Source organism: Gopherus evgoodei, chromosome 4 (assembly GCF_007399415.2).
Source record: "Gopherus evgoodei ecotype Sinaloan lineage chromosome 4, rGopEvg1_v1.p, whole genome shotgun sequence".
In the NCBI taxonomy this organism is placed as follows: Eukaryota; Metazoa; Chordata; order Testudines; family Testudinidae; genus Gopherus; species Gopherus evgoodei.
The window spans coordinates 124,923,902-124,938,807 of record NC_044325.1 but is presented as its reverse complement, the minus strand read 5'-3'; the positions used below and the strand labels follow the sequence as shown (position 1 = coordinate 124,938,807).

The 14,906-nt window shown below is 43.2% G+C and overlaps 2 pseudogenes; one reads left to right on the top strand and one right to left on the bottom strand.

Moving 5' to 3' along the window:
- Positions 1-722: 722 nt before the first annotated feature.
- Positions 723-1,666, bottom strand: LOC115651229 (annotated as a pseudogene).
- An 11,376-nt stretch (positions 1,667-13,042) lies between these two features.
- Positions 13,043-14,155, top strand: LOC115651228 (annotated as a pseudogene).
- The last annotated feature ends 751 nt before the right edge of the window (positions 14,156-14,906 follow it).

The following is a 14,906-nucleotide window of genomic DNA, read 5'->3' as shown; positions in this document are numbered from 1 at the left end:
CTGAGGGTTTCAGATGAGATCATACTTGGGGTAGCTAACCGGTCCCGCCATTCGCACCACCATGGCTATGCTTCTGTTTTTAGAATGCTAGCTTGATCAGAGCTAGAAGGGTTATGTCTACTCTAGCCGGAAATTACACCTCAAGAGCCACTATAAACATCCTCTTAGTGTGCAAGCAAGTTTTGACTCTTGGGGGCACATGCGGTGTTATCATATTTGGGTAAAGTACAGCTTTGGTTGTAGAGGCAGCTTCAGGGGAAATGGGAGTAGTGTGAGTGGCAGGAGAGTTTTCTGTCTGCCTTGGCCTCTGATTAGAGATAATTCTTGAGGCAGAGTTGCTCCCTGGGCATCGGTGTTGGGATGAGATTCCTGGAATAAGAGATGGCTCTGCATGTTGCTTGACCATCTCATTTCAGGACTGGTATATATGTATGAATAGAGCAAGTTACCCTCAGAATACAGCCAGATTCTGCATCGTAGATTTAACTGCTACCGGTAAGCTGACCTGCAAGGCCCCAGACATTGGCAGAGGGGCAACACTGGTTTCAGAATAAGGGGTAACAATATTATTTTATTGTCCATTATTTATACTGAGCCATAGGGGCTCTTAATGCTCAGACAAAAAGAAAGACAAGGTCACTGCTTTGAAGACTATACCAGGGACAATAGTGACATCATGCAGAATTCATTGATATATTGGAAGTGCCCAAATTTGCAACTTTTCACATTTTTGGAGAAAGAAATGTGTGAGCAGTTACTTTCCTTAGGGCTGATTTAACTTCCTGGTTTCTCAGACTATAAACCCCAGGGTTCAACATGAGGCTAAAGAAGGTATAAGACAAAGCAATGAAAGTGTCCTCATCTAGGCAAGAGGTTGATTCGGGTATTAAATAGACAAAAAAAGCACAGCCGAAGTGTGTGATCACAACAATGAGATGGGAGGAGCAGGTGGAGAAGGTCTTGCGCCTGCCTGGGGCAAAGTGGATCTTCAGGATGGGGGCGAGGATATAGATGTAAGAAAGGATGATTCCCATGAAGTGGCCTAGTAAAAGAAAGGCACACAGAAAAACAATGGCCATCCCAGCGATATGATGGTCACTGCATGCCAGCCTCAGAACGGGCCAGATGTCACAGAAGAAATGTCTGATTGCATTGGGCGTGCAGAAGGGCAAACTGAATACAAGGAACTGATGCCTAGCGCTATAAGAAAGCCAGCTGCACATGAAACGGCGACCAGCTCAACACAAACCCTCCTGGTTATCACAACTGGGTATTGCAGAGGCTTACATATGGCCACTTAGCGATCGTAAGCCATGGCTCACAGCAGAAAACAATTTGTGGCCCCAAAGATGAAGAAGCAGAACATTTGAGCCGCGCATCCTAGGAAAGAAATCGCTTGGTTTCCCGACAGCAAATTCACCAACAGCTTGGGAATGACAGCAAAAGTGGTGCAGGTTTCCGAGAAGGACAAAGTAAAGAGTAAGAAGCACATGGGAGTATGGAGGCTCCGATCAACACTGAGGGCTGCCAGGATGGGGATGTTGGAGGTCAGGATTATCACGTACACCGGGTAGAACACCTGGAAAAGCAGAACCTGCTGCTCTTCCAGGCTGTAGAATTCCAGCAGCAGAAATTGAGACACGGAGCTCTCGTTTCCTCTGGGCATCATCAAAAGCATCTAAACTCAAAGGGGAAAAGGAGGCAAAAGATCGTAGGAGCTATACAACGCCATCGGAGTTGCTTCCATTAGCTCTAACACAGCCTCAGACATGATCGAATGATTGGTGTGAGGGAACTAAAAAAGCCCAAAACTGCTGATTTTTTTAATGGTATTTTATCATTTATTTTACTGTCATGTATTCCTTGCTCAGATATTGCAGTGGGGGGAGCCCACTTAAGAAGCTGGGTAGATTGAATGATTGATTGATTGATTTATAAAGTTATGGTAGTAACAGGAGCTTTGGCTGCGATATGCACTGTTTCTGTGGAGCTGATAGAGTATGGACAACGACAATGTAAGTTTATCCCAACCTATTTCCCCAACTTAACTCCACTTTGTTTCAGAAGGATCACTTCTAGACAACATGAGAACAGCCGTATGAGCTATTTATTATTATTACAGTTATTTAGGTAGCATCCAGGAACCTTAATTATAAACCAGAATCTATTGTGCTAGATGCTGTACAAAAACAGAACAACAACTAAACAGACAGCTGCAGCGGCACACCAGCCAGCAAACAGAGCTGTAAACAGGGGAGTTTCAGAGGGAGTTTACAGGGGGAGGTTGCGGTGGAGACTAAGACAGAGGAACTGACAGGCTAGTAAAGGTAGTGGGTGGTGGTCTGCCAGTGTTCCGGTGCCTGTTGGGAGTTTGTGTTATGTTGTGTTTCATGGAGTACCAGGCTTTAGGTGGGAAGGCTATGACTGATACAGAGGCAGCAGTGAAAGACACAATGAGGATGATTGGATGTGGAAGCTGCTGCATGTACATGATCCTGGAAGGGGTGCCTGAAAAAAGTTTTGTCTGCATGAATTGCCACCTGATAGAGCTGATGGAAGAAAAGATCCGAGGACTGGAGATGCAGGTGGAAACTTTGATTGAGTTTAGAAGGGGGTTTGAGCAGATGATGGAGCACAGACATGAGGGGGCTGAAGGGATAAGCTCAGACGTGCAGATGGAAGCAGGACCAAAGAATTCTGAGGAGAGACTGCTGGGTGAGGAAAGTGGACGGTGGAAGCATGTGACTAAGAGAACCAGGCAGATGAAAAGCCGGGCCAGTGAAGGAGAAATAGAACTCAGGAACAGGTTTGCAGAGTTGGAAAATGAAGACGGGGCACAGCAGGCGGTGGCTGAAGGAGAGAGGGCAAGGAAAAAGAGAAGAGCTGTTAGTCCTACAGGAGAAGGGGAGGAGTCAATGGAGGCAACACCACATATAAGCCCCAGGAGGACTGCAAAGGTGAATAGGAATCGAGAGGACTTGCAGCCAGTGGGTGCAGGCGATAGACCGGAGAATCACACTGTCACCAGGAAAAGGCAGGTCTACGTGACTGGGGACTCCTTACTGAGAAGAATAGACAGGCCTATAACTAGAGCTGATCGGGAGAACAGAAGGGTGTGCTGTCTGCCGGGTGCTAAGATACAGGATGTGGACCTCAGGCTGAAGAGGATCCTAGCGGGAGTGGGAAAGAATCCGTTGATTGTCCTTCATGTGGGAACGAATGATACGGCTAGATTTTTGTTGGAATGTATCAAGGGAGACTATGCCAGACTGGGGAAGACGCTTAAGGAAATCGAGGCTCAGATGATCTTCAATGGGATTCTGCCGGTTCCTAGAGAAGGGCAACAAAGGTGTGACAAGATTATGGCGATCAACAGATGGCTCAGGCAGTGGTGCTATAAGGAGGGCTTTGGGATGTACGGCCGTTGGGAAGCATTTATGGACAGAAGACTGTTCTCTCGGGATGGACTTCATCTGAGTAAGGAGGGAAATAGATTTCTAGGATGGAGGCTCATCCAACTGTTTAAGAGAGCTTTAAACTAGGAATTTGGGGGAGATGGTTGGGAGATGTACAGGAGATCTCCATGCCAGAATTTAACCTTGAAGGGAAGAAAACAAAGTAAGAGGGGATACAGCAGAAGAATTGACATAAGGAGGAAGGGTAGTGTAGATACCAGGCTAACATGTGATGCTGGTGGTGGAATGTCTGGGCCTAACAGGGTAAAGAATGTCAGTGAAGCCAAATGGCAAAAATTAAGATGTCTGTACACTAATGCGAGAAGCCTAGGTAACAAAATGGAGGAGCTAGAGCTACTGGTACAGGAAGTTAAACTGGATATTATAGGGATAACAGAAACATGGTGGAATAGTAGTCATGACTGGAGTACAGGTATTGAAGGCTATGTGCTGTTTAGGAAGACAGAAATAAAGGCAAAGGCGGTGGAGTAGCATTGTACATCATTGATGAGGTTAACTGTAAAGAAATAATAAGTGATGGAATAGACAAGACAGAGTCTGTCTGGGTAAAATCACACTGGGAAAGAAAGCAACTAGAGCCTCCCCTGAGATAGTGCTTGGGATGTACTACAGACCGCCGGGATCTGATTTGTATATGGATAGAGACCTCTTTAATGTTTTTAATGAAGTAAACACTAATGGGAAATGTGTGATCATGGGAGACTTTAATTTCCCAGATATAGACTAGAGGACATGAGCTAGCAAAAATAATAGGGCTCAGATTTTTCTGGATGTGATTGCAGATGGATTTCTTCATCAAGTAGTTGAAGAACCAACAAGAAGGGATGCCATTTTAGATTTGGTTTTGGTGAGTAGTGAGGACCTCATAGAAGAAATGGTTGTAGGGGACAACCTTGGTTCAAGTGATCATGAGCTAATTCAGTTCAAACTAGATGGAAGGATAAACAAAAATAGATCTGGGACTAGGGTTTTTGACTTCTCAAGGGCTAACTTTAAAGAATTAAGGAAATTAGTTAGGGAAGTGGATTGGACTGAAGAACTTGTGGATCTAATTGTGGAGGAGGCCTGGAATTACTTTAAGTTGCAGCTGCAGAAACTATCAGAAGCCTGCATCCCAATAAAGGGGGGGGAAAACATAGGCAGGAGTTGTAGACCAAGCTGGATGAGCAAGCATCTCAGAGAAGTGATTAAGAAAATGCAAAAAGCCTACAAGGAGTGGAAGAAGGGTGGGATTAGCAATGAAAGCTACCTTAGTGAGGTCAGAACATGTAGGGATAAAGTGAGAAAGGCTAAAAGCCCTGTAGAGTTGGACCTTGCAAAGGGAATTAAAACCAATAGTAAAAGGTTCTATAGCCATATAAATAAGAAGAAAACAAAGAAAGAGAAGTGGGACAGCTAAACACTGAGGATGGAATGGAGGTTAAGGATAACCTAGGCATGGCCCAATATCTAAATAAGTACTTTGCCTCAATCTTTAATAAGGCTAATGAGGAGCTTAGGGATAACGGAAGGATGCCAAATGGGAATGAGGATATGGAGGTGGATATTACCACATCTGAGGTAAAAGCCAAACTTGAACAGTTTAATGGGACAAAATCGGAGGGCCCAGATAATCTTCATCCAAGAATATTAAAGGAACTGATGCCTGAAATTGAAAGCTCATTAGCAAGAATTTGTAATGAATCAGTAAACTCAGAGGCTGCACCGTTCGGCTGGAGAATTGCTAACACAGTTCCTATCTTTAAGAAAGGGAAAAAAGGTGATCCGAGTAACTATAGGCCTGTTAGTTTGACATCTGTAGCACGTAAGGTCTTGGAAAAAATTTTGAAGGAGAAAGTAGTTAAGGACATTGAGGTCAATGGTAATTGGGAGAAGTTACAACATGGTTTTACTAAAGGTAGATCGTGCCAAACCAACCTGATCTCCTTCTTTGAGAAGGTGACAGATTATTTAGACAAAGGAAATGCAGTAGATTTAATTTACCTCGATTTCAGTAAGGCATTTGACATGGTTCCACATGGGGAATTATTAGTTAAATTGGAAAAGATGGGGATCAATATGAAAACTGAAAGGTGGATAAGGAATTGGTTAAAGGGGAGACTCCAACGGTTTATATTGAAGGGTGCACTGTCAGGCTGCAAGGAGGTTACTTGTGGAGTTCCTCAGGATCAGTTTTTGGACCAATCTTATTTAACCTTTTTATTACTGACCATGGCACAAAAAGCGGGAACGTGCTAATAAAGTTTGCAGATGACACAAAGTTGTGGGGTATTGCTAACACAGAGAAGGACCGGGATATCATACAGGAAGATCTGGATGACCTTGTAAACTGGAGTAATGGTAATAGGATGAAATTTAATAGTGAAAAGTGCAAGGTCATGCACTTAGGCATTAATAATAAGAATTTTAGATATACATTGGGGACACATCAGTTGGAAGCAACAGAGGAGGAGAAAGACCTTGGAGTATTGGTTGATCACAGGATGACTATGAGCCGCCAATGTGATATGGCCGTTAAAAAGGCTAATGCAGGTTTAGGATGCATCAGGCGAGGTATTTCCAGTAAAGATAAGGAGGTGTTAGTACCATCATATAAGGTACTGGTGAGACCTCATCTGGAATACTGTGTGCAGTTCTGGTCTCCCATGTTTAAGAAGGATGAATTCAAACTGGAACAGGTTCAGAGACGGGCTACTAGGATGGTCAGAGGAATGGAAAACCTGCCTTATGAAAGGAGACTCAAAGAGCTTGGCTTGTTTAGCCTAGCCAAAAGGAGGCTGAGGGGGGATATGCTTGCTCTTTATAAATATATCAGAGGGATGAATATTAGGGAGGGAGAGGAATTATTTAAGCTTAGTACCAATGTAGACACAAGAACAAATGAGTATAAACTGGACACTAGGAAGTTTAGACTTGAAATTAGACGAAGGTTTCTAACCATTAGAGGAGTGAAGTTTTGGAACAGCCTTCCAAGGGGAGTAGTGGGGGCAAATGACATATCTGGCTTTAAGATTAAGCTTGATAAGTTTATGGAAGGGATGGTATGATGGGATAGCTTAATTTTGGCAATTGATCTTTGATTATCAGCAGATAAGTATGCCCAGTGGTTGGTGATGGGATGTTGGATAGGATGGGATCTGAGTTACTGCAGAGAATTCTTTCTTGAGTGCTGGCTGGTGAGTCTTGCCCACATGCTCAGGGTTTAGCTGATCGCCATATTTGGGGTCAGGAAGGAATTTTCCTCCGGGGCAGATTGGCAGAGGCCCTGGAGGTTTTTCACCTTCCTCTGCAGCGTGGGGTATGGGTCATTTGCTGGTGGATTCTCTGCAGCTTGAGGTCTTCAAACCACAATTTGAAGACTTCAATAACTCAGACATAAGTTAGGGGTTTGTATAGAAGTGGATGGGTAGGGTTATGTGGCCTGCTTTGTGCAGGAGGTCAGACTACATGATCATATTGGTCCCTTCTGACCCTAAAGTCTATGAGTTCCTGCCTACAAAAGCTTACAATTTAAGTACAAGACAATAGACAATAAGTGGGTGCAATCTGACAGATGGAGGAGTACAAGGAAGCAATGAGATGCTAGGCAGTGGCTGTAGCACACCATCTGCCTAGCTACAGTCAATGATTTTGTAGTCATCGGAGAAGAGGAGGGTTTTATTTAGTCCTTTTTTGTCTGTTGCAAGTGACAAAAAAAGGTCATGTATGCCACTCCTAAGAAGTGTTATTAATTCCAAAGGGTATGGTCCAGGAATTATTTTGGGAAGTTCTCTGGTCTGTGTTATACAGGAGATCAGCCTAGATGATCACAATTGTCCCTTCTGGTCTTAGACTCCATGAATCTCTGTGGAAAAAATTGATGTGGGCACATATCTATTAGCAACCCGACAGAACAGAGAACTGGGAGTTAGTGGAACTGGTTTCTGTTCCCAGCTCTCCTACTGGCTTTCTTCATGACCATGGGCAAGACACGTCACCTCCCTGTGCCTAAAATGGGGGAAATTGTGCTCACATGCCTTTAAGAACATAAGAATGGCTATACTGGGTCAGATCAAAGGTCCATCCAGCCCAGTATCCTGTCTACCAACAGTGGCCTATGCCAGGTGCCCTAGCCAGAGTGAACCTAACAGGTAATGATCAAGTGATCTCTCTCCTGCCATCCATCTACACCCTCTGACAAACAGAGGCTAGGGACACCATTCCTTACCCATCCCAGATAATAGCCATTAAGGAATTTAACCTCCATGAATTTATCCAGTTCTCTTTTAAACCCTCTTATAATCCTAGCCTTCACAATCTCCTCAGGCAAGGAGTTCCACAGGTTGACTGTGCGCTGTGTGAAGAAGAACTTCCTTTTATTTGTTTTAAACCTACTGCCTATTAATATCATTTGGTGGCTCTAGTTCTTAGATTATGGGAACAAGTAAATAACTTTTCCTTATTCACTTTCTCCACACCACTCATTTGTAAAGCACTTTGAGATCTATGTGGGAAGTCGTATACAAGTTCTAAGTGTTATTATGCATATGTTGTGGTAGGGGCATGGAGGTATAGAAAAAATGAACTTTGAAATCTAGAAATGAAAAGTGCTATGTAAGAACTAGATAATTAATATGATTATAATCATCATCCAATCTTTCCTGGAAATCCCAGCTACAACACTAGGAAAGCTAGCTAGGAATGGGTAACTCAGAGTCTCTAATCTGCAATAAAAGATCTGGAGTCAATGGACTCAGGCTCACACGGCTCGGACTGCGGGGCTAAAAAGAGTGATAAGGAAGTTTGGGTTCAGGCTGGAGCCTGAGCTGTGAAACCTGGCAAGAGTGGAAGGTCTCAGAACCTGGGCTCCAGCCTGAGCCTGCATATCTACACCTCTATTTTTAGCCCCACTTGCTCAAATCAGTTGATCCAGGCTCAGAGGCTCTGTGCTGTGAGTTTTTCTTTGCAGTGTAGCTGTACGCTAACATACTTATTCAGCTCTCATCATAGCTGATGATGGGTGCAGGAAAACATTCCTCTGAACTATTGCTGAAAACCATTCAACTGCTAGACAGCACTCAGCAAGTCTCAGCTCAGAGAATTCCCTCTCCCCACCCCCTTTAAGGGCTTGATTTTCATCAGTGAAATCAGTGGGAGTTCTGCACTTGGCTTGTAAGGCACTCTGGGTCCAGCCCTAAATCATTACCACGTGTTACAGGATCGACTGAATTCAGTAATGCCAAATGGCTAGGCTTAATCAACTTTTAGGAATAAAAGATTATTAGTAACAGATAAATTAGGCACAACAGAGAAAGAAAGACTACATATATTACCAACTCATCTACATGGTAACAGTGCAGAGGTCAGACTGCCTTTAAATCTCAGCTTCACTCTGCCTCTATCTATACTAGAGTTGAGGACTTTTTTCTCTCTTACCCTTTGACATGTTTTGGAAAGTTTTTGCTAGGCTTGCACAGACTGGAAAGTAAACAGGACAATATGTATAACTAGTTTATTATCTATGCCTTGACCACTATCTTTGAGAAGTTGGCAAAATCTTAGAAGTATCCTCTACCAGTAAAAACTTGTTATAAAGAGCACGTTAGTGAGGAGTTAGCAAAATTATTTGCCTTGTCCTTGTTCTCTGAGATTACAATAGTTCACAGCTGCCCTTGGCTAAATAGCATAACATAAGTAAAACTAATTTTGGAAGATCTTTAGATGAATACAATTCATACTTGTATAAACATACCTACTATTATATATAGTATTATATATGATATTGGCTAACACTATAAAACTAAGATAGATAAATAAATAGATGGATGGTTGCAGGAGCCAATCATAAGAGAATACCTAAAGGCTCTCAGGCTGAATGCGTTTCTCTAGCCATTTTGAATTCCGCTGCTGTATACAGAGCAAGGGTCATGCAAAGATTACGTCACCTAACAACAGTACAGTTTCAGCATCAATATAAAACATTCTAAATACAATGTACTATACCTATTCACTACTTTCTTATTGCAGTTACATCACATCTCCTTTTTAATTGCACTTATAGCTGTAACAACAAACAAATTCCATGCTTTCATTAATATATTTTGTCTGCTTGAGTTGAATGCCTCTATTTTCTATTAGTTAGCAGAAGGCAATTTGCATTACTGGTTCATGATTCTCTTACACAGGTTTTCCTATTTCCATACTTTTGTGCTATAAGAGCCAGCTGCACAAACATTGACAAAGTCGCCCATTTCTTCTCTGATAACTATTCCTGCTTCATTTAGTGATGGAAGAACTTTGCGAGATGGGTTTGTCTGTCGTGCCTCTAACTTGGCTGGACACACAATGGGGCCTGACCTTCACCCAGTCAACCCATCACTCTATGCTATTGCAGCCCTTTCTGAACCCTTGAGTCTGCCAGTGCCCCTCAAAGATGGATCTTTAGCCATTATTACCACTCCCATCTCAGGTTTTTAGACATCTCTGAAGAGAAAAAAAAAGTATCTTAATCCCAATCCATTGCATTCTACCTGGTAACTGCTTATAAAGTTTCTATCTCTGGGCTTTCAAAAAAAAAACCAGTGTTATGAATGACTCAATTCTAATTTTCTCTGCACATACAAAATAATTAAATAAATGTAACAGAAAATGAATTTTCAATAAACTTTTCCACATTTACTCCTGACTGGAAATAATTATTGCTAGGAGAAGGTTCAGATTTAAAACAGGGGAAAGGGATAGAGAACAGCATCAACGCTTCAAAGAACTTGAACAAAGTTAGAAGCCAACAGATTGGCATCCCACTATCTACTGCTCCCACGTGATCTAAAGGGCATTTTAATGACGCCTCTTGTGCCAGGGGTGAGATTGGCAGCTCTAAGGGATTGTGTCTCCAAATGTCTGCAGACCACATAAATATGCCCTGCCTCTAATTACTCCTTTTGAATCCAAGAAAGAGAGATGTCTCTCCTGCAACAGGCAGCTTTAATGTTACGGGATGAATACTAACGTGAGTCAACTAAATGTTTTCTTTTCTTCAGCTACCTGGTAAATACATCCAGATCCATTCTTTTCAATGAGAAACAGTTTTTTTTCCTATTCTCAAAATGGTGAGTCTTTTACCACCAAAATGTTGTCTTGATTATCTCTCACTCTATAATTTGCAGTAAAATGGGACAAAAAGCATAAAATACCATGAATGAGGAATGTGATTTTTGGGGGGGGGAGGGGGGAGGGTTGTATATGGGGCTAGAGACCCTCAGGTGTTGTTGATGGTGCTATGTAATCAACCTCAATAAAGCTGTGATGATTTACACCAACTAAGGATCTGGCCCAATGTGCTTTACTGACCTAAGTTATTGTACATGCTCCTCAAATGAAAAAAGGGAAAAGACAAAAATACCCCTTATTGGCCAGGAATCAAGTTGCTAGGGATTTTGTTTTCTGTAAATGCCATGTTCATTTTAAACTTCTTTGAGCAGGTTTTCTGCTGGTGAAATATTCTAGATTGGCAAACCTAGAGAGAGATGGTCTCTCTCTGTTGAATAAGGGTTCTATACAGAACAGGCAGCACTGGCTTTCCCCAACACAGCAGTCTCTGCTCCCACGGAAGGTCTTGTGGGTTCAGGGTGGATACACAGAGATAATGGAATGAAAATAAAAAGCTCGTGTATATTTCATTTTTTCTCATTAGCTTGAAGTGGAAGAACAAGCACACTTGGATTCCCAGGAAACATCTCTCTGGGCACTGTCTGACTGACACTCCCTGCTACAGAGACACCTCATTGTGGAGTTCTAGGTGGCTATCGGGTGCATATTCACTATGAAGCTGCCTAATTTCTCTGCTTTCAAAGTATCTTCTGAGAAAGAAAGGCCGGTCCTCATAGAATCATAGACTTTAAGGTCATAAGGGACTATTATGATCATCTAGTCTGACTCCCACTGTCTCCACGCACTCTGGGTACAAGAAAGAGATTGAGAGAGCTTCAAAGTATGTCTACCCTGCAGAAAGGAAAAATGACCCATGGCAGAGAGTCTTAGAGGCCAGGTCACTTGACTCTGTGTCCTGAGGATTGCACTACAGGGAAAAAAATAACTGTGTAGACATTCAGGCTCAGGCTGGAGCCTGGGCTCTGACACCAGAGGAGGCGGGAGGGTGATCAGCTATTGCCATAGTGAACATGAGAGAGGGTTTTTATTTGTATCTGTATTCAGTAGGCTGTTTCTCTCCTGAATGGTGATCTTTTCCAAACCCACTTGTGTTGCTTCTGATTCCCTGCTGAGTTATACCGGTTCCATGTCAGTACCAGGGGCCAGAACAAGTGGGAGAGCTTCTTTCAACCATGGTTTAACTACAGCCTCCCTTTGTTGACCTCTGCTGTTCATTCATACCTCCTTTAGTTATGTAAACACCTCTTTGTGAATATTAACTTAGTTATCTCCAAAAGAATTGTCTTTGTGGAATTTACTCGGGGACTTTATTCCAAATGTGAGGCTTTGGCTGACTTGTCCTGAATAGATCCTGGTTCCTAACTGACGATTTAATTATGGAAAGGTGCTAGAGCTGCAATAGAAGGCTGGTTTTCAAAGACCTCATCAACCTTTCTGCTTTATATCAGATTGTTGCAGAGTTCAGAGAATCAGAGAACCACAGGGTTAGAACGGATCACAGGGGTCGTGTTTTAGTCTAACCCCCAGCCAAGATGCAGTGTTTGTTGTGTCTGACTAACCCAGGGGTAGAGAACCTATGGCACGTGTGCCGAAGGCAGCAAGCGAGCTGATTTTCAGTGGCACTCACGCGGCCAGGGTCCTGACTACCGGCCCGGGGGCTCTGCATTTTAATTTAACTTTAAATGAAGCTTCTTAAGCATTTTAAAAAACTTATTTAATTTACATACAACAATAGGTTAGCTATATATTACAGACTTATCAAAAAAGACCGTCTGAAAATGTTATAAATGTATGACTGGCACGCGAAACCTTAAATCAGAGTGAGTAAATGAAGACTCAGCACAGCACTGCTGAAAGGTTGCCGACCCCTGGACTAACCCAAGACCGATGGCTCTAGCCTCCTTTTGAAAACCTCCAGTGAAGGAGCTTCCACAGCCTCCCTTGGCAGGTTTGTTCCTTTGTCCGACTGCTCTGACAGTTCGGAAGCTTTTCCTGAGGTTTAATCTAAATCGGCTTTGCTGTACTTTGAACCCTCTGCCTCTTATCCTGCCCTCTGTGGCAAGAGAGAAAAAACTTTTCTCCAACTTTTTTATAGCAATGTTTCAAGTATTTCAAGATTGCTATCATGTCCGTCCTTAATCTCCTCCTTTCCAAACTAAACATACCCACTTCCTTCAGCCTTTTCTCACATGGCTTGCATTCCATCCCTTTATTACTCCTCTCTGGATCCTTTCTAGTTTCTCAACATCCTTTCAAATGATGCCGAGCCGTAGAATGCCATGAAGAGATATTAGTAAATGCCATTGCCTGCTAGGGATGCAGACTTTGAAAATTCTGACGTGATCTTTCTATTTTATTTTATTTTTCCTCAAAAGGAGTAAAATCTTGGCATTTATACAGACTCACATGAAATTACTTATAGTTTGCAAATGTCACACAACCAGAACAGCATGACTTGGCTTTTGTATCTTGGCTTCCTACTGTATTTCACAATGGTGGTATCCACCTCCCAGTCCCCTTCGGTAAATCTTGAATCATAAACTGTACCTTGGCTGTGTTTCTTTCTTTTACCCCAACAGGATCTGGAATATATGGCGCATGTCAATCACACTGGAGTGTCGGTGTTCATCCTTTTAGGATTCAAAGGCAGTCGATCGCTGCAAGCTGTTCTCTTTGGGATGGTTTTGCTTATCTACAGCATGAGCTTAGCGGAGATCCTCAGCATGATCTCTTTAATCAGGATCGAGACGCAGCTACACACTCCCATGTATTTTTTCCTCAGCAGCTTGTCCCTTGTAGACATCACTTACTCTTCCATTATTGCCCCTAAGGCACTGGTGAACTTCTTAGCAGAGAGAAAAGTAATTTCCTTTGCTGGGTGCGCCACACAATTTTTCTTTCACTCCTTCTCCGCGACCTCTGAGGCTTTGCTTCTGGCTGTGATGGCGTATGATCGCTTCATCGCTATATGCAAACCACTAATGTACACGCTCATTATGTCCAGGAAAGTCTGTGTTCAGCTGGTAGCAGCATCATACATTTATGCCTCCATTAATGCCATTGTGCACACAGGCTCTTTGTTCAGCCTGTCCTTCTGTGGTCCCAATATCATTGATCACTTTTCCTGTGATCTCCCCCCACTCCAAAAACTCTCCTGCTCTGACACTCACATGGGTGACACTGTGCATTTCTTCCTTTCTGTCATAGTTGCATTAAGTACTATTCTGGCCATCCTTATTTCTTATGTTTCTATCATGGTGACCATCTTGCAGATTCGCTCCAACCAGGGCAGACGGAAAGCTTTCTCCACCTGTGCCTCCCACCTGACAGCTGTGTCCATACTGGATGGGGTTCTGTGCTTTATGTACTTATGACCCACATCCAGCAACTCAGCAGAGTACGACAAAGTGGTGTCTGTGTTCTATACCCTTGTGATCCCCATGTTGAACCCCTTGATCTACAGCCTGAGGAACAAGGAGGTGAAGGACGCCTTGAGGAGGACAATATACCAGAAAATTATTCCTCACTGAATCTAACTGAGAGGCTGAGTTTCATGTTTTAATAATGAATAGAAGTGAGAGGAGCTGGCCTGAAAATGGAATTTCTCTCCTATGGAAAATGTTGAGATTTCCAAAAAAAAAAAAAAAACCAACCCCAAAAAAGCAAAAAACCCCGAATCATCCTAATTCAGGACAATACGGGATGATATGGAGTACTTCCCTGGAAGTCAGGGAGATCCCAGTTCCTAGTAATTCGGGCAGTTACTGTCCCCCTCCTCCCCCCCCCCGCAACCCACCCCTACCAGCACACTGGGCAGGCAGCTTGGGGAACTGGCCCCCAGGATGACTACTATTTGAGTAAGAGTCTGAAATGAAGAGCTTGGAGTTATCCAAAAGGGAAACTGAGATGAGGGGCCACTTGCAGGGCTGCCTCAAAGCCACAAATATACATTCAGGAGGCCACACATATACAGACTGAATTAAAATGCATCACAAGAAGCCTGGTCTTCCTGCCTGGTTTCCTTCCAGGCCATGTGCATGCTTGCTGGCTGATGGGTGGTAGTGCAAGCCACCCTGTTCCTCCAAGCTCTCACGCTCCCCAGCCTACCTCATCCCTAGGATCCTCATCTTTCTTGGAAGCCAGTTGTCCAGGCTTCCTGCTTGCTGTGTTGATGGACTGGAGAATGTCCTGCATCCCCAGGATTTGAGACTTCCCTGACTCCTAGGATGCCCAGATTGTCCACTTCCCTAACCATTGTTTTTTTCTATATTCAATCCACTT